This window comes from Acomys minous, assembly GCF_964271855.1.
Source record: "Acomys minous genome assembly, chromosome: 1".
In the NCBI taxonomy this organism is placed as follows: domain Eukaryota; kingdom Metazoa; phylum Chordata; class Mammalia; order Rodentia; family Muridae; genus Acomys; species Acomys minous.
In genome coordinates, this window is record NC_140483.1 from 156,190,600 (window position 1) to 156,213,920 (window position 23,321).

Genomic DNA, 23,321 nt, shown 5'->3' on the forward strand with positions numbered 1-23,321 from the left:
CTGCCCCAGGAAAGTCCCAACCCTGTTCTCTTTTCCATTTTTCTTTCATTCTTTGTGTTAATTTAAACATACTCAGATTTTATATAACACACACGGCCTTGGTCCAGCAGACAATGCTCCGCTCTGATTTCTAGTTGTTCCCTAATCTTTTGTGTTCTTTTACTAGGAAAACCACATCCTGCTTTCCTGCACCAGTTATGAATCCTCAACTAACTGCCTCTCCCTTTGGATCATTTCCATGGCCTCATCATTGGTTTCCTCTTCCCAATGTCCTTTCTGCACATAATGAGTGAATGATGTTCATGTTCCCACATTATACAACCGGGGATGATGCAGCTTTAGTGCTATTATTGCTAAGGCTATGTGTTTTCATTATTCAGTGAAGCCTAGATGAAGTGTAGCATGTAAACTCATTTCATTAATGTCTAGTCCTTTCCACTGTTGCCTTCTGCTCTCATTATACCAAACTATCCTGGTCCAACTTTGCCCTTTTCCAGTGTGGTTCTCCCCATTCCCATGCCTTCTTGCTTTGACCATGTGCATCTCTCAACACCCCCTCTCAAAGTTTCCATGGGTAAAGTCTTCCTGGTTGTTTCAAGGCAGGCAGACCATCCTTTGTCTTTTTCATAGTTAAATTTCTTGTCATCATTTGGTTACAGCATCTTGTTGGTGTCCCTGTTCCTTACTTGTGGAGCTTAATGCTATTCTTTGGATGAAGGGCTTACATACTTTGTGTGACTTCATTCTTCCCAAGGTTTACATGTAATTGGATGTTCAGCACACAGTCGCCAAATTTGTCAGTGCCCAGTAAGCATTTAGCATTAACCATTCTTCATGGTTGCCATTAGCCCAGGGGTCAACTTAAATTTAATTGCTTCTTAAAAGTTGCTAGGGTAAGGCTAATTAGCATTATATGCACAAAAGCTTTGGGGGCAAGGAGACATTTTCACAGCTTGTTTGAAGTATGGATTTTCAAGCCTCATTATGGATTTGTAAGCAGCAAGTTTGTAATGATGCCTCAATTAATTTATCCTTTTATAGTAAGTCTTTTTAAAGTTAGGTCTACAATTGCAACCATAAACAAGTCTTTGTAAGACATACTACATTATGGGGACTGAGTTAACAGAAATTTACTTTTAATTGTGTTTAAAAAAAAAACTATAAAAGGCATACAATAGTCTATTTACAGATTGCTGTATTGTTCTAAGTGCTCAACTTGTGTTAATGTATTTAATTTTCAGAGTGCCTTTAAGAGATAGTTACAAATTATCATTTTCTTTTTCTATGTTTGGAGACAGCAGTTTGCTCTGTAGCTGAGGTTGACCTCAACCGTGGGTCCTCATGTTTTAGTTTCCCTAGTGCTAGAATTACAAGAGTGTACCACTCTGCCTGGTTTCATTGTCCTTCTGTCTGGCTAGAACACATGCTGATATAGACAGTTCATTCAGAGAAAGAAGATAGATATAAAAGTTAAAAGGAACATTTAGAACCAAAGGCTCTGTACTTCTGTGAGGAGTTGTGAATTTTAAGATCTGTATTTTGTCATATATTGAGAGTATGTGTTCAAATTTCATTGCAATATCATCCTAAATGTGAGTGTTTATCCCAGTGAGATAAAGTCACACTTCATTCAAAGCAGAAAAATGATTTTTTGATAAATTTTTCGGACTGTGTTTACTAGGAAAAACAGGATCAACAGTTCTCAAAGTGTAGTCTGTGGACCCCATCGTAGGGACCTCTAAGACACATCTAAGAAGTATGTAGTTAGAGCTATCTTCATAAAGAAATGAAGATTCCATTTGGTTTTCATCTTCACTCCTTCATGCATATACAAGAGACTTTCCCAGGGCCTGCGTAACCAGTATGGCTTATGATATGGCCACACATTAAAGGGAGGAGCTGATGTGAGAATCCAGCTGACTTCTGTCATACCAAACATTAAAGAAATTTGAAAAAAAAAAAGAGTAAAACAGTCATTCATCTCATCAAATTATTTTTGTCTTGGGAAATGTTTTTTTAATGTAACAACACATCAATTATATTGACCTTTTAATATCTGGTGAGTGTAATGGGTTTACTGTTGTTATTTCAAAATAAATAAATATATTTTAAAAGATTTATTTTACTTTAAATTAAGTGTATGTATGTGGGCATGTGCATATAAGTACATGTGCCTATAAGGGCCAGAAGAGAGCATCAGATCCCCTGGAGCTGGGGTTTCAAGAAGTTGTGAACTACACCATGTGGGTGCCAAGACTGAATTGCTGTCTTCTGTCCAAGTAGAAAGTGCTCTTAACTACTGAGCTTGCCCAGTAAATAAATATTTTAAGTGGTCATTCAAAAATGTTAATATAGTCAACATTAATAGACACAACCCATACAAACAGCAGCATAATTAAAAGATAATTAATAAGATTAACAGCATTTGTAGTAAATTGCTCAATAATTTTTTTTCAGAGTGTAAAGAAGTCAACAAATTAGAAAACCATTGACGTTGGGAAGCAGGAGCAGATGTCGTTCCTGAATTAGTCTCGTTTTCTTTCTTCTGCCCCTGCCTCCGCAAAATTTATTTACTTAAAATTATTGTTTGAGAATTTCCTACATGAATATGTATTTTGATCAAATACACCCATCTCCATCCATCTTTTCTCTTTCCATGTCCCCCGACTTTTGCATTTTCAGTTCATGTTTTCCTTAGTTGCTTATTTTTTTTTTATGGTTCTGGAGTTTGAGGCCAGATCCGGAATACTGCTTGGCAGATGCTATTCCATGGAGCTGCACCCCTACCCACCCCATATTGGTTCCTGAAACTGTAATTCCATTCTCTGTGTGTGCTTAAATATTTAAACTTGAAATGCATTTTGCCCTGCTGGTTCATTTGATTTAAAATTTAATGCATGTTAAACGCTGTGTGTGCTCCGTGAGCATGAGTATTGGGAACACAATGCAGCGTGAGTATTCCCTGCCCTCCAGCAGCCTGATCCCAGTCAGTCTCACAGTTCTTCCTTGAGTCTAGGGAATCTCAGCATGGCTCCCAGGGAGCTAAAGGTGCCTCTGCGGGTTCTTCTAAGCAAATCAAGGTGAATACAAGTCAGGCAATGCTCCCTAGCAGGTCTCAAGGTGCAGCATCCGAAGAAGGGAGAGATCTGTGCACAGTGGCATGAAAAGGATTTTGGGGCTTGGTGTGAACTCCGAGGCTAAGAAAATGGACCCGCTGAGACTGAGTGGACAAGTCAAGCAGAATGCCTGATACGGTCAGCCTGGGTATGGAGAGGTGTGCACACTTCTAGAAGTGAGACTACTGCTCCCTGTGTGCAAGATGTGGGGTGTGGCAGGAGCTTGCCAGGGTGGACATCAGGCCTGGGAAGGAGAATTTTTGGCCCACACTAGCCTTTCTTTGGTTGCCTATGGAGTTTTTTTTTTTTTAAATGCTTTCTAGATTACTGGCAACCTAATGTCTCTCTCTTGGGTGTGCTTAAATGTCCACGCCATTACCCCGTGTTTCCCAAACTTGCCAGATTCCAAACTTTCCCAAATCGCAGGCATTAACTGGAAGGGCTTGTTAGAGAAACATGTGTCAGAGTCAATCCTGGATGTGCTAATTTCAGGAGAGGCCTGGGGTTCCGAGAGCTCATCAAAATGTCCAGGCTATCTTCTTTTTCTAAGATTACAGTCAAGGGTCTGTGAAATGGCTCAGAGGTTAGGGACACCTGCTGTCCAGGCTGAAGACCTGAATTCACTGGAACCCGCACAGTGGAAGGAGGGAGCCTATTACTGAGAGTAGCCTCCCTGACCTCCACAGTTGTGCCATGGAATGACACCTCCCCAAAACAAAACTTAAAAAAATACAGTCATGTTTGAGAAAACTAATGAAATCCCATTACCAACCAATCCAACAAAGCAAAAGGGATAACAATAAATGTAAACTAGCAATAATTAGAACACTATGATAAGACTCTTGGGCACTTACTTATTCGTTCAAAGGCACATGTTCTCCACAGTCTCAGAATCCTGGCTCCAGCGGGAAATCACAGCTGACCTCATTGCTGGTGTTTTCATGACTTAGGATGCCAGGAATATGGCATTAGAGTGAGAAGTGTGATTTCTGGTGCTAGAGGAGGTGAGGGCATGACAGTCGCTCAGGGCTGGGGTGCGGCAGGGGAGAAGGCATGTTCATCTTTGGGTCTGTAAGTGCCTGCCAGGTCATGGCCAAAGCTAAGAGCAACTCACTGCAAAGTGGAGCACTGACCTTTCAGCTTCATTTAACTGGAAACTTTGAAAGGATGAAGAGGAACAAATCACATCAGGGCTTGTATTTGTTCCAGAGAACTTTCCCAGTAAATGTGGAGGCTGCATTGATCCCACAGGAAAAGCAGTTCAGTTTTACTGGAGAAAGAGAGTCTTCAGTTTGTGACATTACGAACACCATGTCTTGGACAACTGATCCAGATGATACCAGAGACACCAACTGTCCAACCCTCTTTCTGTTTTTCCTTATACAACCTGATCTGGGAGCCAGGGGGCATGAACTCCGAGCTGCCTGTGGCACTGGCTTACAGGGAGAACTTGGGCAAGTTCCTGTCTTTTTTCAACCTCACCCTCCCAGTCTGCTCCAAGAAAGAGCACTAACTTCTGCTTGGAACAATGAAAAAAAAAAAAAAAAAAAAAAAAAAAAAAAAAGAAAGAAAGAAAGAAAGAAAGAAAACAGTCATGACACTGGTCAGTGACCCTCCTAGAGGAAGCAGCCTTAGGATCCATGGGTAAAAGTTTGAAACCTTCACCATCTCTATCTTCTGAACCACAGTTGCTGTGTAGCCAAAGTACACAGGATCAGCTTGAGAAAAGGAATGGGCGGGGGCTGTTCATGTGTTCATTTACCTATACTTTTTTTTAAAGTTAAAAAGAAATTTCAGTTCTGGGACTGGAGAGGTGGCTCAGTGGTTAAGAGTGCTTGCTACCCCTACCCAGATCTAGCCAATGGACAGGACATTGTCCCCAATTGAGTGGAAAGTAGGGTCTGACTTTCACACGAACTCTGGTGCCCCATATTTGACCATGTCCTCTGGATGGCGAGGTCTCGTGGCACACAGAGGAAGGATAGCAGGCTGCCAAAAAGAGACTTGATACCCTATGAGCATATAGAGGGGGAGGAGGTCCCCCTCAGTCACAGTCATAGGGGAGGGGAGTAAGGGGAAAATGGGAGGGAGGGAGGAATGGGAGGATACAAGGGATGGGATAACCATTGAGATGTAATATGAATAAATTAATAAAATATATTTAAAAAAACAAAAACAAAAAAAGAGTGCTTGCTGCTTTCACAGAAGACATGGGTTCAGTTCTCAGCACCAATGTGGCTTGTTTACAACCGTCTATAACTTCAATTCCAGAGGATCTGATGCCATCTTCTGGCCTCCAAGTGCATTGGGGAAGCATGTGGTACACTTACATACATGCACACATAACACTCACACATATAAAGTAAAATAAAGAAATCTTTACAAATATCCAGTTTTGGGGCTGCCTTGTCTGGCCTCAGTGGAAAAGGATTACTTAGTCCTGTTGTGACTCAATGTGCCAGGGTGGGTTGGTACCCATGGGGGTACCTCCACTTTTTTGAGGAGAAGAGAAGTGGGGAATGAGGGGAGGGAGTGTGAAGGTGGAACTGGGAGGAGAAGAGGGAGGGGCTGTGCTGTAAAGTAATTAAATAAATTAATTAATGAAAAAATTCTGTTTTTTGTTACTGAGTGTGATTGATGAATAAAGATTGCATGTAAGTAATGCATATGATGTTTTAAAATACATTATACAAATCAGCATGTAGATTAGCTCACATATGGCTTTTATGTGTGGTTTCCTAACACATTTCATCAGTAGAACACAGCAGTATTGACTATTCATCTTATAACTGTAACTTTATGCATTCTGTCTAATGCTGTCCTTTGCCATCTACCTTCCATTCCCCTATAACCACCATTAGGTTTTGTTACTGTCAATTTGGCTTTTAAAAAAGTATGTGTCAAATATAAGTGAGATTACACAGAATTTGCCCACCATTTTCTATATCTGGCTTATTTCACTATCATAATATTTTCAAGATATGTCCATTATCATTAAAACTACAGTTGCCTTTTTCTTTTAAGTTATATTTTATTCACATTAGAAGCTGGTTGTGATCTCCTTACACTTATCTTCCTCTTCCCACCCTCCCTCCCTCCCTCCCTCCCTCTTCTACCCTATTCCCCTCCCCTGACCTCTGACCAGTGGGGTCCTCCTCCCCCACCATCTGACCACAGCCTATCAGGTCTCATCTGGGTAGCCAGCATCCCCTTCCTCTGTGTTCCCACAGAGCCTCTCCACCAAGGGGCAGTGATCAAATCAGAAAAAATGTTGGTATGCATGCTCTGTGCGCGCATGTGGTTGTCAGGCTATCCTCACGAGCAGTTCTGCAGTGGTTACAGATGTGTCCCCTTTGGCTCTCTGCTGGGTTCAACGGCTGGAAACTCTTCTTCACCCTCAGGTTTGAATGAGTGATTGCCTCTGCCCCCCCCCCCCCAGAGACGTGCTTTGTGAAATGGATTTCCTGAGTCCGAACTTTTCATGCAAGCTACTAGCATAGATCAAGGACATTTGGGCTCTCTGTAAAGGGAGTTTCCCGGTGAGATGAACAGCTGGCCTCTTCTTTCCTCCACTTCCAGCCACAATCCTTAGACCTGAGTGGTGATGGCCAGGAGTCCAAGTTGCCTCAGGCTGTTACGTGTCAGACATGGGAATCATGACTGGATCTGGTCCTGATCTTTTAGCTTCTAATTTCCCGTGGGACCTAGTGTGGGTCACCTGCCCCATTGGCAATGGTCCTATGAATGGGCACTTTGGAATGTGTGTGTGTGTAGCTCCATACAACAGGCTGTATTGTATGCAGATACATAGGCCCAGACCTCACTCTCACGGATTCTGGGTCGCATAACTAAAAAAACAAGTTGTGAGTCACTGTTCTGGACCTATGGCAGCTGCAAATCTAACTCTAGATACCTTCCATTGTGTGGTGTGTCGCAACTCACCCACCCGTGGAAATATGAGGGAGCCTTGGGCAAGTTTCCTCTTGCATAGGGTTGTCACCAGTTTCTAGGTCTGTCACACTCCAGTGGCTCACAGGATCTTCTGGAAGTCATCCACCAGAGCCAAATGTGAGCCCTCCCCACCACGCCTTTTAGGCTAATGACATCACTTGGTAGCTCTGCATATGGCTGAGAGCTGCTTGGTAGTATCTTCTATCAGTTTGGGTTCTCCTGAAGACAAAAGTTAAGGCAAGGGCCAAGATGAGATGCTTATCTGGAAGCTGTTCTTCAGGAATATGAGAGAGGGAAGGGACAATATGCTGTTACGTTGGTTGTTAATTTATTCCCTTTGGGCATCCCCTGAGACTACATGGAGCTTAGTGGATCCAGTCAGGAGTGTTTTATTGGATAATATATGAAGCCATTTTGTTGTCAAATCTGGGAGAAAATATCAGCATTGAGGCCTGGCATGTGATAAGCATCTTAGGGCATACTACATATAAATAACTGGCTAACTGTCAAAAGCTGAATGGGCAAAGAATATATGATACACACACACACATACACACACACACACACACACACACACACACACACACACACACACACACACACAGACACGTACAAGGGTATTATTCAGCCATAAAGAAGAATAGAATGATGTTATTTGTTGGACAGTGGATAGAACAGGGGGATGTCAGGTTAAGTCATGCAATCCAGACACAGAACTGAAAGACAGATATACATTTTCTCTCATATGTAGAAGAAAGAAAAAAATATGATGACCTGAATGTAAAAAGAAGGAAAAGAGAGAGAGAGAGAGAGAGAGAGAGAGAGAGAGAGAGAGAGAGAGAGAGAGAGAAGAGCTTGAGCGAATAGATATTAAAAACATGATATATAGGTATAGGAATGTCATCAATTTGGGCCTAGCGAGATATCTCAATGGGCAGAGTATTTGGTGCATAGCTACGAAGGCCTGAGTTTTGATTGCCAGAATCTATGACAAGCTAGACACAATAGCTTGCATCTGTCATCTGAGTGCTCCTACCTGGAAGTATGTGCAGGAGCAAACAAGAGACACTGCCTCAAATAAAGTGGAAGGTTTCAGTTCAATTGAAAAACCCGAGGTTGCCCTCTGATCTCCATGTGTGCTTGCTTCCCCTCCCCTTCCTCGTCCTCTCTCCTCTCACTCTTTTACATACACACAGCCGTACAACCACACCGTAAACATACACACAAAGGCAAAGAGAAATGCCATTAACTTTCACAATTAATATTCATTAAAATTAGAATGACATCATCTGGTCTATAATATCTACTGTGCTAAGACTGAGCAACCTAGAGATTGTGCCTCAGAATTGTCCTCCTGACTTGACCATGATCCTCACGTATCTATCAAGTGTCACCCACTTTCAGATAAGGCCCACTCTGAGGTTGCAGATGCCTGCATACAGACATGCTGCACATGCATTAAAGCCAATCAGGCCTTTGTGGTCTTGGAAAGCTCATTGAGACAGAAAGCAGAGACGCTATGACACACATCAGTGGGACAACGGCTAAGGGCTTACAATAGCTATGGCATATTCTAAAGGCATATCAGTGCCAAGTGGGTGTGGCAAGCTATAGTTTTTGTAGTTGAGTAATGAATGATTCTGGGACTCTGCAGAATTTTTGGTACAACTGAAAATTCTGTGTAACAAGACTAGTTGTAATTTAATTCTGGCCATGGATATATCCAAAAGCTGGAAATGGCGGTGGGGAGGCTATCTGCTAAAACCGTCCAAAGCACCATCTCTTGGCCAAGATCAGATTCTGCCTCCAGCACATGTAGCTTGAAGCTACCAAGAAGAGACTTGATACCTTATGAGCATATACAGGGGGAGGAGGTCCCCCTCAGTCACAGTCATAGGGGAGGGGAGTAAGGGAAAAATGGGAGGGAGGGAGGAATGGGAGGATACAAGGGATGGGATAACAATTGAGATGTGATATGAATAAATTAATAAATATATTTTTAAAAAGAACCCTTTATTTCCATCATGCAGAAAGAAAATGGGTTCATAATGGTTTCTATCATATAATGCTCTTGTGAGAAGTATGTGTGTATGTGTGCGTATGTGTGTGAGTATATGTGTGTATATGTGTGTGTGTGTGTGTGTGTGTGTGTGTGTGTGTGTGTGTGTGTGTATGGTGTCTGCAATGTAACACTAATAGTGGCCTAATACTTAGTGAACATTAGTTGATTGACAATTGACATCAGCCCATGGCTTTGTAACATCAATTTACCTTGATCTCACCTTCTCACATTGGGGATTGGTGCAGGAGTTTCAGTTCAATTGAAAAACACATCTTGGGCTAATGTTGTAAGGTGCTGTGGTGGTCTCTTGATCAAGATCTCAGAAATAACAGTAGCCTTCTATTTTCCCTGTAATTGCCGCTGTTTGCCCACTGCCTTTTTTGTTTTATGAAGTGTATGGAACAAGCACAGGGATGTATGCTTATAACTTCAGAACCTGCAGGGCTGAGACAGGAGGATCATGAATTCTAAGTAGCCAGGACTGTATAGTAAGACCGTGTCTCAAACAGACAAAAGTTAATAAATAAATATAGATGGAGAATAAAGAATATGAGAGTTGAAGAGATGAGTTGTAGTTCTAGGACCTATTTTGCTGTAAAGTGGTTGTGTATTTGGGGAGTTGGATGTTGTCTTTCAGAATGAAAGAATAAATGTAACTCACACCCACCTCACTACACAGCTTGAGGCGTAAATGGATCAAGTGTTCCAAGAATTGATAAGTGATTCAAAAATGTATTGCTTAATCAAAATTCAGTGTTCTAACTCTATGTGGATCTAAGAAGTTTCTCTGGGTTCTTTTTACATGGTTATTGATATCCTGGGGTCTGTTAGAGTTTGAATCAGAGGTGTTTGTTTCTCAGTCTCACGGTTTTGAACACCCCTAGATGGTCGCACTATTTGAAGCAGCTGTGGACTATTTAGGAGGCCAGGCAGTCAGTTTGAAAGCTTTTCCTGGTCTCTGGTTCTATAAGGCCAGTTTTATGTTTTCTAAGCATCTTGCTCTATGCTTCCAACCTCGGTGTGAAGAGCCTCTATCCTGTGTTCCTTCTGCCATGACCATGGGTTTCCTGCCTTGGGCGACTGAGACTCTGTTAAACAATGAGATGGAATAGTTTGCCTTCTACTGGGATTTTTTTTTCTGTCTGATATTGTGCTTCCAGTGACGTGAGCATGTTTAATAGAGAGTAAAAGGATCAGAAATGTAAAGAAACTGAGCAGCTAGACGAGAGAACCGTTAGAGTCTGTTGCAAATGCCATGAGCAGGGATCATGCCTTGCCACGCTTTGCAATCTCAGTATCTGGTATAGGCCCTGATGCAGGAGGTGATCAATAAATGTGTATAGATAAATAAAAGGCCAACGACTAAAGCAGAGGATGTTTACAGCATGTGGGAGTCATCCTTCTGCCCTAAGGTCTTCGCTTACCTTTCTTATGTTGAAATACTTATTGGTTTCTGAAATATCTGAATTGATTTATACCCATGATTATAAACTTTATGTTCAGAACCATAAGTGAAAATAGTTGCCCTTTTTACTGCAAAGGTTGTGCTGAAGATTAAGATCTTAAAAATTGAGCCCAAGGCTTCAGCGTGGTACAAATATACAAGAAATTAATAGTTATGAAAATTGTGCATGGAGGCAGGAGGACTGGGAATTTTGCGGCCAGCTTGGGCTGTATAATGAGATCTGTCTGCCGTATTTAGGGTGTTATTGCTGTAAAAAGATATCATGGCCAAGGCAAATTACATAAAGGAATACATTATATTAGGGCTGGCTTACAGTTTCAGATGTTTAGTCCATTATCATCATGGTGGGAAACATGGCAGCAGGCACTCAGACATGGTGCTGGAGAAGGAGCTGAGAGTTTTACATCTTGATCAGCAGGCATCAAAGGAGACTGTGAGACTAGGCCCAGCTTGAGCATATGAGACCTCACAGTCCGCCTTCACTGTGACATACTTCCTCCAAAAAGATCACAACTCCTAATAGTACCATTCCATATGGGCCAAGCATTCAAACACACGAGTCTTTCGGAGCCATTCCTATTCAAACCACCACACAGCTTCCAAAAGAAAAAGAAGTTCGCACAACATAATTTCATGATTGCTCAAGGTTCAGTAGGTACTATGGCTGCACCGGAAAGATTGTTCTTCCGTCAGCTTTTGTAGTCACAGATTTAGTACTCAAGTCACTAGTGTGACTCAGAGGTCAGACTTAATAATAAAACATTGATAGACCACATACAGCGAGGTTAGAGGAAGATAGGCTAGGGCAACCCAAAACAGTGCACTGGGATCACAGTTAATAGCAGACAGTAAAATTCAAAGCAGAAGATGATTAATAGTTCAGAAGTGACCGCGTTATAATCAACCTTATGATTTGTGATGGAATATGACGACCACACACAGCTATGCACTGATAAACACAATATAGGAAACCGGCACTTGAGAAAATGCAAGAAAAATGTATAGAATCAAAATGTCAGGAAGCATGTGGTCATGTGACACAGTGCCATAATTTTAACACTGGGGAGGCTGAGACAAGAGGATCATGAATTAGAAGGCAGCTGGGGTGCATAGAAGGACACAGTTTCTCACACACACACACACACACACACACACACACACACACACACACTCACAGAAAAACTTACTATACTTGAAAAGAGGATATAAACATAAGTTAAAAGTTATTTTTTTTTAGAAGTAACTTGAACTCCATAAATAATAATCACACCTCACACTTTTAAAAGACCCCACATGTCTTAGTTGAGGGTTTATTGCTGTGAAGAGATACCATGACCAAGGCAACTCTTATAAAAAGAAACCTTTAATTGGGGTGAGCGTACAGTTTCAGGGGTTTAGTTCACTATCATCATTGCAGGGAGCAAGGCAACCTGAAGGTAGACATGATATTGGAGAAGGGCCTGAGAGTTTCACATCTTGATCTGCAGGTAGCAAGGTGGAGGCTGTCTTCCACACTGGGTGGAGCTTGAGCATATATGAGACCTCAAAGCCCACCCACACAGTGATGCACTTCTTCCAATAAGGCCACACCTACTCCAACAAGGCCACAGTACTCAATTGTGTTGTCCTTCTCTATAGGCCAAGCATTCAAGCATGTGAGTATATGAGGGAGGCATCATTCGTCTCCAAACCACCACCCCATACAATAAAGTTTTATTCACATTTTAGGAAAAGAAAAAACAAACAAACCAAAACAAACCAGAACTCTCTAGGCACAAACAGAATTGGCCTTACCTGTCCAGAATAGTAATAGTGGTTTATGTCTATTTACTGGATGCTTGAAACATGACTTGTCTGTATTAAGCGGGGTTGTAATGAAAATTAATTTCAAGGGCTTACTGAAAAAAAATATAAAATTTACTCACATGTTTATACTGGTTAATGTTTTAATTGTAATATTTCTCACATTGGGCTAAATATATTGTTGAATTTGATGCAACCATTTCATTTTGATTTGTTAGAATGTGACTCTAGATATATTTAAAATTGTATGTGTGTTTCATATTTGTGGCTTTGTGTATGTGTGTGTGTTTTGTATATGTGTACCTGAGTGCAAATGCCTGTAGTGGCCAGAAGAGGGCAACAGATCCCCTGGACCTGGAGTTACAGGCAGTTTTAAGCATTATGTGTGTGCCGTGAATCAAATCCTACACCTCTCTCTGCAAGAGTACTTTCAACCATTGTGTAATCTCTCCATCCACTTCATGATATTTTTGTTGACAAGTACTTCTGTAAGCAATATTCTCTCAAATGTATTATATTTTAAAAATAATGTAAAAGGTATAACAGTTGCCAAACTTCACATAGAAATTATTTGTAAAAACTCAAACTAAATTATATTTAAAACTTTTTGTGATAAAAGTCAAATTGGCAATGTCAGGCAAATTAGGAGGTAAATATAATGTGTTGGCTAGTATAATATCAACTTGATACAAGGTATCTGAGAGGAAGAAACTAAGAAAATGTCTCCGTAAGATCAGGCTGTAGAATGGCTTGTAGGACATTTCCTTAATTAGTAATTGGTGAGAGAAGCTGAACCCATCGTGGCTGGTGCCATCCCTGGGCTGGTGGAATGAGTTTCTATAGGAAGCAAGCCATGAGAAGCAAACCAGTAAGCAGCACCTCTCCATGGCCTCTGCATCAGCTCTTGCCTACAGGTTCCTGCCCTGCCTTCCTTCAGTGATGGACTCCAGTGTGGATGTGTAAACCAATTAAACCTTTTCCTCTCCAACTTGCTTTTGGTCATGATGTATCATCATAGCATTAGAAACCTTAACTAAGACAGGTAGATAATGAAATAATATACATTAGAACTTGGGGTTTTCCCAGAAGAAAGTTAAGTGCCCTAACTGCAACATTAAAAAATACAGAAAATAAATTAATAATTATACTCAAGAAATAAGGGAAGTAAAATATGCACATCTTTTTTTCCCATTTTTTCTCCTTTATTAATTTATTCTTGTTACATCTCAATGGTTATCCCATCCCTTGTATCCTCCCATTCTTCCCTCCCTCCCATTTTCCCCTTATTCCCCTCCCCTATGACTGTTCCTGAGGGGGATTACCTCCCCCTGTATATGTTCATAGGGTATCAAGTCTCTTCTTGGTAACCTGCTGTCCTTCCTCTGAGTGCCTCCAGGTCTCCCCCTCCAGGGGACATGGTCAAAGTTGAGGCACCAGAGTATGTGAGAAAGTAATATCCCACTCTCCACTCTACTGTGTAGAGTGTTCTGTCCATGGCTAGATCTGGGTAGGGGTTTAAGGTTTACTGCCTGTATTGTCCTTGGCTGGTGCCTTAGTTTGAGCGGGACCCCTGAGCCCAAATCTGCCTATCATAATGTTCTACTTGTGAGTTTCTAGGACCCTCTGGATCCTTCTACTTTGCCATTCTCCCATGCTTCTCTCATCTAGAGTCCCACTAGAATGTCCTCCCCTCTTTCTCAGTTTCCTGGTAAGTGAAGGCTTTCGTGGGACATGCCCCTTGGGCTAATATGCAGATATAAGTGAGTATATACCATTTGAGTCTTTCTGCTTCTGGGTTAACTCACTCATTATGATCATTTCTAGCTCAATCCATTTATCCACAAATTTCGGGAATCCCTTGTTTTTAATAGCTGAATAGTATTCCATAGTGTATATGTACCACAGTTTCTTTATCCATTCTTCTATTGATGGACACTTAGGCTGTTTCCATGTTCTGGCTATTATGAATAAGGCTGCTATGAACATGTTTGAGCAAATTTTCTTGTTGTGTGCTGGAGCATCTTCTGGGTATATTCCAAGGAGTGGAATAGCTGGGTCTTGAGGAAGCCCTATTCCCATTTTTCTGAGATAGCACCAGATAGATTTCCAAAGTGGTTATACTAGTTTGCATTCCCACCAGCAATGAAGGAGTGTTCCTCTCTCCCCACATCCTCGCCAGCATGTGGTGTCGCTTGAATTTTTGATTTTAGCCATTCTGATGGGTGTAAGATGGAATCTCAGAGTTGTTTTGATTTGCATTTTCCTGATGATTAAGGAGGTTGAGCATTTCTTTAAGTGTTCTCAGCCATTTGATATTCCTCTGTTGAGAATTCTCTGTTTAGTTCCATGCCCCATTTCTCAATTGGGTTATTTGGTTTGGTGGTGTTTAATTTCTTGAGTTCTTTATATATTTTGGATATTAGACCTTTGTCAGATGTAGGGTTGGTGAAGATCTTTTCCCAGTCTGTAGGCTGTCGCTTTGTTCTCTTGACAGTGTCTCCTGCCTTACAGAAGCTTCTCAGCCTCATGAGGTCCCATTTATTTATTGTTGACATTAATGTCTGGGCTGTTGGTGTTCTGTTCAGGAAGTTGTCTCCTGTGCCAATATGTTCCAGGCTCTTTCACATTTTTTCTTCTAAGTGACTTAGTGTCTCTGGTTTTATGTTGAGGTCTTCAATCCACTTGGATTTGAGTTTTGTACAAGGTGACAAATATGGGTCCAGTTGCATTTTTTTACACATAGACATCCAGTTAGACCAGCACCATTTGTTGAAGATGCTATCCCTTTTCCATCGAATGGATTTGGCTTCTTTGTCAAAAATCAAATGACCATATGTGTGTGGATTCATATCTGGGTCTTTGATTCGATTCCACTGATCAACCAGCCTGTTGCTGTGCCAGTACCATGCTGTTTTATTTACTATTGCTTTATAGTACAGTTTGAGATCAGGTATGGAGACTCCTCCAGAGCACCTTTTATTGTACAAGATTGTTTTAGCTATTCTGGGTTTTTTGTTTTTCCATATGAAGTTCAGAATTGAACTTTCAATGTCTTTAAAAAATTGTGTAGGTATTTTGATAGGGATTGCATTGAATCTGTAGATTGCTTTTGGTAGGATGGCCATTTTTATTATGTTAATTCTCCTGATCCATGAGCAAGGAAGATCCTTCCATCTTCTCATGTCATCTTCAATCTCTTTCTTTAGAGTTTTGAAATTTTTTTCAAACAAGTCCTTCACTTGCTTAGTTAGAGTAATTTCTAAGTACTTTATATTGCTTGTGGCTAATGTGAAGGGTGTAGTTTTCCTAATTTCTTCCTCTGCAAGCTTGTCATTTGTGTATAGGAAGGCTACAGACTTTTTTGAGTTAATTTTGTATCCAGCCAATTTGCTGAAGGTGTTTATCAGCTGTAGGAGTTCTCTGGTGGAATTTTGAGGGTCACTTATGTAGACTATCATATCATCTGCAAATAGGGATAATTTGACTTCCTCCTTTCCCATTTGAATACCCTTGAAATACTTTTGTTGTCTTATTGCTCTGGCTAGAACTTCGAGTACTATATTGAAGAGATATGGAGAGAGTGGGCAGCCTTGCCTTGTTCCTGATTTTAGAGGAATTTCCTTGAGTATCTCACCATTTACTTTGGTTTTGGCTATTGGCTTCCTATATATAGCCTTTATTATGTTGAGGAAAGTGCCTTGTATTCCCGATCTCTCTAAAACTTTAAACATGAATGGGTGTTGGATTTTATCAAATGCTTTCTCTGCTTCCAAAGAGATGATCATGTGGTTTTTTATTTTCAGTTTGTTTATGTGGTGGATTACATTGATGGATTTCTGTATATTAAACCATCCCTGCATGCCTGGAATGAAGTCTACTTGGTCATGATGAATGATATCTTTGATGAAATATGCACATCTTAAAGGTCTTTCCATCAAATTCAAGTAAGGATGCCCCAAAGTATATGAATGTCTAATGGTCTCAGTAGCAAACACCTTCTACAAGTCAAAGACATGAGCTTATCTGTATTGCTTGTGACCTTTCAAACACAATGCAAAGATGGCATTCTTATTCCCATCCTATAGATGACCAAAGGGACCTAGAATGGTCATGTGATTTATGCAAGGCCCCCCTGCAACCCAACCCAACCCAAACAACCAAACAACAACAGCTGTATGACTGGAAGTCTATCTTTAGTGACTCCTTCTTCCTGTTCATCATCAGCATGGCTCCATCAGTGTTTGCCAATGTGATGGACAATCTGTGGGTAGATAGAATTGGAATTCAGGGTGGGAAAACTGAAAATTCCAAACCATTCCACTTAGCTTGATTTGGTGGGCTCCAGTCACTTGGTTTATTTCAAGACTTTCTTATCTTTCTTCGTAGGATGAAGGATAAAGAAGAAATGGTATCTAAGCCCCTTTTTAGGGGTAGCAATGAGAGGTGTACTGCTTAAGCCAGCTTTTCTGGTTTATAGGTTACTGGTTTCAGTGAAAAAAGGCTTCCCACAATGGTGTGGCATGTGGTCATATGTTTGTGAGACTCCATCCAACCTCCCCATTTAAAAAGTCCCTAGAGCTAGAATGTCTATCCAAGTAATTCTCCAGACTGACTTCACACTTGGACACGATCTAAGACTTCATTAGTTGCATATCAGACTGCCTTAGAATTTATTGTATCTTTTATTATAAGAGAAAGGGGAAAGCCAAAGAAAATCCAACAAAAGATTATGCCTCAGAATTCTCTGTTATGCTGAATCTACCTCACGTCTACTCTCTGGATGCTGGTCCTGGGAGCAGGGTTATGGATAGACAGACTCCCTGGCATTGGAAGCTTCTGGGGAGACTCCGTTATACAACTGAGAAGTAGGAACAAATTGTTTAACTCAAGAATCCAAATTTCAGGACATTCAGGAGACACTCCTTGACCTGCTATAGGAATCCACTAAAAATAGGGAAAATAGGATAAGTCACACAGCTAGGTCTTCAAAAGCCTGCACGACATAGAACTGGAAGGTTCAAGACTTTTCTAGAATACCTTCACCAAATTTGTCTTTAATAACAATCCTATCTACCGAGACTTGGGCACTATGCTGAACACTTTCTGATTCCACTGATTATTGTTATTGTTGCGTACTACCTCCTGGCTTGTAACTTTAGCCTCTGTCAGGTATGGGCTTTAGTCTGTGTCTAGGTTGTTAGTTTCTCAGCTAATAACTGGAGTTTTAAAAGACGCTCGGATTGGTTCATATTATTGACTCACCTAACCAATATTTACCATTCTCTTGTCTGTCAACAGTTTACTAGATGAGACTGATGGCTTGGATTATATATTTGGAAGCAAAAGCAAAGAAGAGAAAAAATGTGAGATGATATTAGGAAGGAACATGACACTGACTTGTTGCTTGGGTCTTGGGTATTAGTGAAGATGAGATTCCTGGTTTGGTCAGTAAAGTTAGTAAAGTCCAGAAAGGGGGAGGCAAGGGCAAGAAGATCCTAAAGAAATGAATTATGGAAAGTAAAACTTTGAAATGACAAAAAGAACATGTTACAGTTCCATTTGAAAGAGAATGATCTGGATTAGATGGTGATGACTCAGTTACAGCACATATGTGGCACTTGAGTCGATGGTCATCTGGGAGCTAATGGTGAGAAAGACCTTCCAAAGAAACGTAAGTTGGAGGAAGAGAGGGAACAATATACTAGTCACATGGATGTTGAAACTGGGGATGTTGCGGATGGCTAAGTCACTGAGAACAGCGTCTCATATAGGTGGGTGGGAAAAGTCAGACTATTTGGGGGTGTAGAAGCTGAGAATGAGGCATATGGAAGAGACACACTGAGAGCTTGAATAATGAGGACAGGAGGTATTCACTGAAATGAGAACCATGGAGTATGTTGACTGATGATGGGAGGGGCAGTTTTAGTTGGGTAGCGAGGTAAAAGCTAGACTGAGAGTAAGGGGTTGACACCAAAATGGTCTTTTGTTCTACACTTCTAGTTATGCTCTGATTCATTCCACAGAAGCTATCTTTGTTCTGTATTTTGTATATATTTTTTTTAATGAATCAAGACATAGGCATACCATTTATCCATTTCTTTCCATTAAAAATTTTTTAGTATGACACACTATATTACATAAATGAACATTAAGGGAAAATATTAAAGTGAGTTTACAAACAAAGGACACGAAGGTTGGAGGGGAACGTGGTGGAGTGGTAGATAAGGAATTAGAAAAGAAAGGTTAGGGAGTTAATTTGATCTAAATCCGTTGTTGCATGTGTGAAATGCTCAAACAATAAGAAGAGCTTAAGTATGAAAACATGTTTACTTACAGATGAGAATGGTTTAGAAGAGGTTAGGGGAAAACCAACCATGTTTCAGGAAATAAATAAAGAGAAAATACAATACCGTTCTTTAAAAGGCAGGGAGGGAGCCATGGAATGGGATTTCAAGCCCAAAAGGACATTTGATCTTTATTAGGCCCAAACAACATTTCCTCCGTCACACAGGTTAAAAGCAGGAAGAAATGGCCAGAAGATATTGTGTAGGTTTGTGTATGGGAGGCAAGACATTGTGAGTTTGATTCTGGTAACTTCTAATTTTCTTAAGTGTGAGGTGAGGTCACCAGTTGAAACTCAATGGAGAGGGTAGTGTGAGAAGGTGAGGAGAGAAAATTCTCTTATTCAATAAGTTGAAAAAAGATTTTTTCCAAAGAAAGATAGTCATCTTTCTCGTGACAGTGAGAGACCACTGGCCCTTAGACCATTATGCTGATGGGAAGCACATCATTTTAGTTGTGCAGTTGTTATCTCTATTTATCTTGCATCATATAGTGGCTTTGGGACAGCCTTCGAGAAGGGAGGTGTTGTCGGTGATGTTTGTAAGTGCACATAGTAGAAGGGATGTGGATGAAGGGATGCTTGTCAGGAAACATCTTAAAGAATTATGAATGAGAGCTGGCAATGTGCGAGAAGGGGGGAAAGGAGGGAGAGAGAGAGAGGAAGAGGGAGAGAGAGGGAGAGGGAGAGAGAGGGAGGGAGAAAGAGGGAGAGAGAGATAGTCTAAAGAGGCAGAAGGATCATGGGAAAAAAGGGAGACTGGAGGGTAAGGTCAAATAATTATGATGGAGTGGTGGGTGCTCATCCAGAGCTTATGATCTGGAATGGTGGGAGCTATTAGGCCAGGGGAGGGAGTTAAATTTGATCCTCACAGACAATGTTTGTTTTTCTTGCTTAGAAGGTTCAGGATGTGATGGTGAAAGTTGGTAGCTCTGGGAGAGTGGGGAAAATGCAGGGAGCAGAGGACTCAGGGTGCGGGTGGTTGTTTCCTTATAGGAATGCCAAAACTTGAGATGTTGAGGATGGGTGTTAGCATGAAGAAGGAAACTGAATCAGGTCTTCAAGATTGTGCAGGAGTTGTTAGGACGTCACCAGATTATTGTAACCAGGATGGTGTTACATGTCTTTTGTATTTATTCAACCCAGGTAATTTATTTTATTCACCCATATTTAGCTTGGTAAACTGTTTTTTTTTTTGAGTGACCAAAAAGGTAGATGTATCAACAAAGGCGCACCCTACAACACCTATTTATTCCTTTCTTTTGGTTCTTCCATGATATTCCCTGAGCTTTGGAGGGACAGGATATAGATTCTCTGGTTACTTTTCTCTGTTTATGGACAATACCACAGCAAGAGTCACTTTTTCTTAGGAATTTGACTAGTTATGAGCCTTTATAGTAACTACTGGCTCCTGGGAAAAAAAAAGTTTCTCTCCATGACCAAATCTGACAGCAGCCGTAATCTATGGGTATAAACACAATTTTAGAAAGCAACTTGAGAGGCATATCATATCTTTTGTCATAATTACAGTGCCTTCCACAGTCATAAGTTTTTGTCTTAGCTCACAGTATCAAATGTGTGTCTATTCATACAGAGTGAGATTTGTGCACAATGAGAAAACCATTGGCTTCAATAGTTTTGACCACTACTTCATCCAAAGACACATTTTGCCTTGACTGTTGATAAGTATGCTGGTTCAGTTTTTGTTGTGAACTGACAAAACCTAAACCCAGTCGGGAAGAGGTGACCTCACCAGAAGAATTGCTTCAATTAGAGTGGCCAGTGGGCATCTCTGTGAGAGGTTGTCTTCATGGATGATTGACATGGGAGGGCCCAGCCCACTGTGGCTGGTACCATCTCTAGGGACTTGGGCTATATAAGGAAGCTAGCTGAGCCTGAACACATAAGAAGTGTTCTTTTATGGTTGCTGCTTCAGGTCCTGCCCAGCCTTCTTTTAGCGATGTGTCGTGACTTGGGAGTAAGCCACATAAAACCTTTTGTCCTCCAAGCTCCAGAGTACCTTATCACCACAACACAGTCCACCTAGAATGGTAGTATCATATACAAGGCCTAGAATCTAGCAAAACTATCAGTGACAATCCTGACCCCAGCCATTTGCATAGAGCCTTCTGGTAATACAGACAGAGTCCAGTCAACAAAGAAGTTCAGTTCAGTTGCAAGCCTGACATTTACGTGTTTCGCGGCCAAAGTGAGTTATGTCTTTCACAACAGGCCTTGTAGGTCTAGTTGTAAGATTTTGCTAGCTACAGCAACAATGGCCTCATGGCCCGGGTGGCCCCACAAACCTCACAGGCCAACGATTCAGAGGGAGATAATCCACTCCTTCTTTTTGGGACTTGCCTGAAGGAACCTTTTTTCACCTCACAGGATGCCTTTATCTATTAATCTGTAAGACACTTGGGGGTTAGGATTACATTAAAGAGAGAGAGAGAGAGAAAGACAGAGAGAGAGAGAGAGAGAGAGAGAGAGAGAGAGACAGAGAGAGAGAGACAGAGACAGAGACAGAGACAGAGACAGAGACACAGAGAGAGACAGAGAGGCAGAGAGAGAGAGACACAGAGAGACAGAGAACAGAGAGAGACACACAGAGAGAGACAGAGACAGACAGAGACAGAGAGAGACAGACAGAGAACCTTTTTACACAGGGTGGGGAACTCTTTAAAGGCCCACTTTTGTCAACTCCAAGTAGGAGTCATTTGGTCTTGGATGGTGAAGGAGATAATAAAAATATAAGTGTCAGAAAGGTTCAATACAACATGAAGATATCCCATGACTTGTATAAATTGTTTCATCAAGAAAGCAAAATTGCTCATGACAGCATGAATGGAGACACAAGCACATCTAGCACTCAGTGACCTATAGTCAATATCCATGAGCCAAACAACCTTCTTGTCCTGGAATGCTACTGTTGCCATGGAAATGCTGTGCATCCCCTACTCTCCTCCCCAGCCCTCCCTTGATGGTCTCGGTGGAAGTGGCTTTTACTGTTTGTCCTGGCTTAAGCTCAAAAGGAAGCAAAGGTTTGCTCTGGCTTTTTGTGCTTGTCACAGGCACTGGCTTCCCAGTTCTGACAAACTCTGGGGCCAGCACTATGACCCTTGCCTTTCCATCAGTCTTACCTGGATCCTGAAAGCCCTGGTCTGGGTAAATAGGATCCACCAACACTTTATTTCCTTGCAGGGAAGAAAAATACAGAGCTTGCTCTGGGGCAGCAACTACCTCTACCCCTCACCCCGTAACAAGCTTAATCTTCTTATTTTTGTCTCCACTGCTTTATCATTTACATCTTCTGTGAACTGTTGCTTAGGTTTTGGAACCTTCTGAGAGCTCATCAGAATTACCTCTTGTTTTCTGTTCAATTTCCACCTATTAGTCAGATCAAAACAAATCTTGTCACATTTGCCTTCAAATGATTCCTTTTTCCATCTTTTCTCCTCCCTGATCACCTTGCTCTTGACACTTTTGTCAAATCTCTCTCTCTCTCTCTCTCTCTCTCTCTCTCTCTCTCTCTCTCTCTCTCTCTCTCTCTCTCTCTCCCACCTCTTGTATATGTGTGAGCTAGTAACATTCTCCAGTTTACAAAGGATCCAGACTCATATGTATCAAGTAACAGACGTGTAGAGAGACATAAAGATTAAGGACTTATTTTTTATTTTATTTATTTATTTTTTAAATTTTATTTCACTAATTTATTCTTATTACATCTCAATGGTTATCCCATCCCTTGTATCCTCCCATTTCTCCCTCCCTCCCTTTTCCCCCTTACTCCCCTCCCCTATGACTGTGACTGAGGGGGACTTCCTCCTCCTTTATATGCTCATATTTTTGCTCACAATTTTTGGGTACAGTCTATCATGGCATGGAAGCTGTCAGCTGAAACTTGAGGCAGCTGGCTGCATTGTGTCTGCAGTCAGGAAGTCGAGAGAGACTAATGTTAGCGTGCGTCTTACTCTCTTCTTTAAATTCAGTCAAGGTCCCAGGTAAGGAAATGGTTCCACTCATGATTAAAGTGAGTTTTCACACCCCGGTTAACCCAGCTCAGAAGCTCCCTTCATCGGTGGGATCAGAGACTTGTCTTTTGGGTCATTAAAGACATTATCAAGTTGACTACATTACCTGCCTCTGGTCTATTATGAGTGAAACTGTTGTAAACATCTCTTTGCTTGTGTTTTCAGGTCCATATGTCCTGATTGCTCTGAGAAATGGGCCTAGGTGTGGAGTAGTTGGATCACAAGACAAACACGGGTGTTACTTTAGTGAACACTGCTGGACAGTGCTACCACTTTCACTTCCGCTGGCAGTGAATAAGATTTCCAGTTGCCCCACATCCTCAACAACAAGTGGTTAGTGTTGGCATAGCTTGATTTCAGTCATTTGGGGGGAGTGTAGTTACATCACGTTGTGGCTTTCACCCCCATTTCCTTGATGTTCTAGAAGCACCATCAGGGGATTATTAACACTCTTAACATATAGCAATCACTTTATTGAAGCCTTGTTCAAATCATTAGCTCAATAGACATTTGAGTGGATACAAAATGTCCATCTGAAGATGATTTGTCTTTT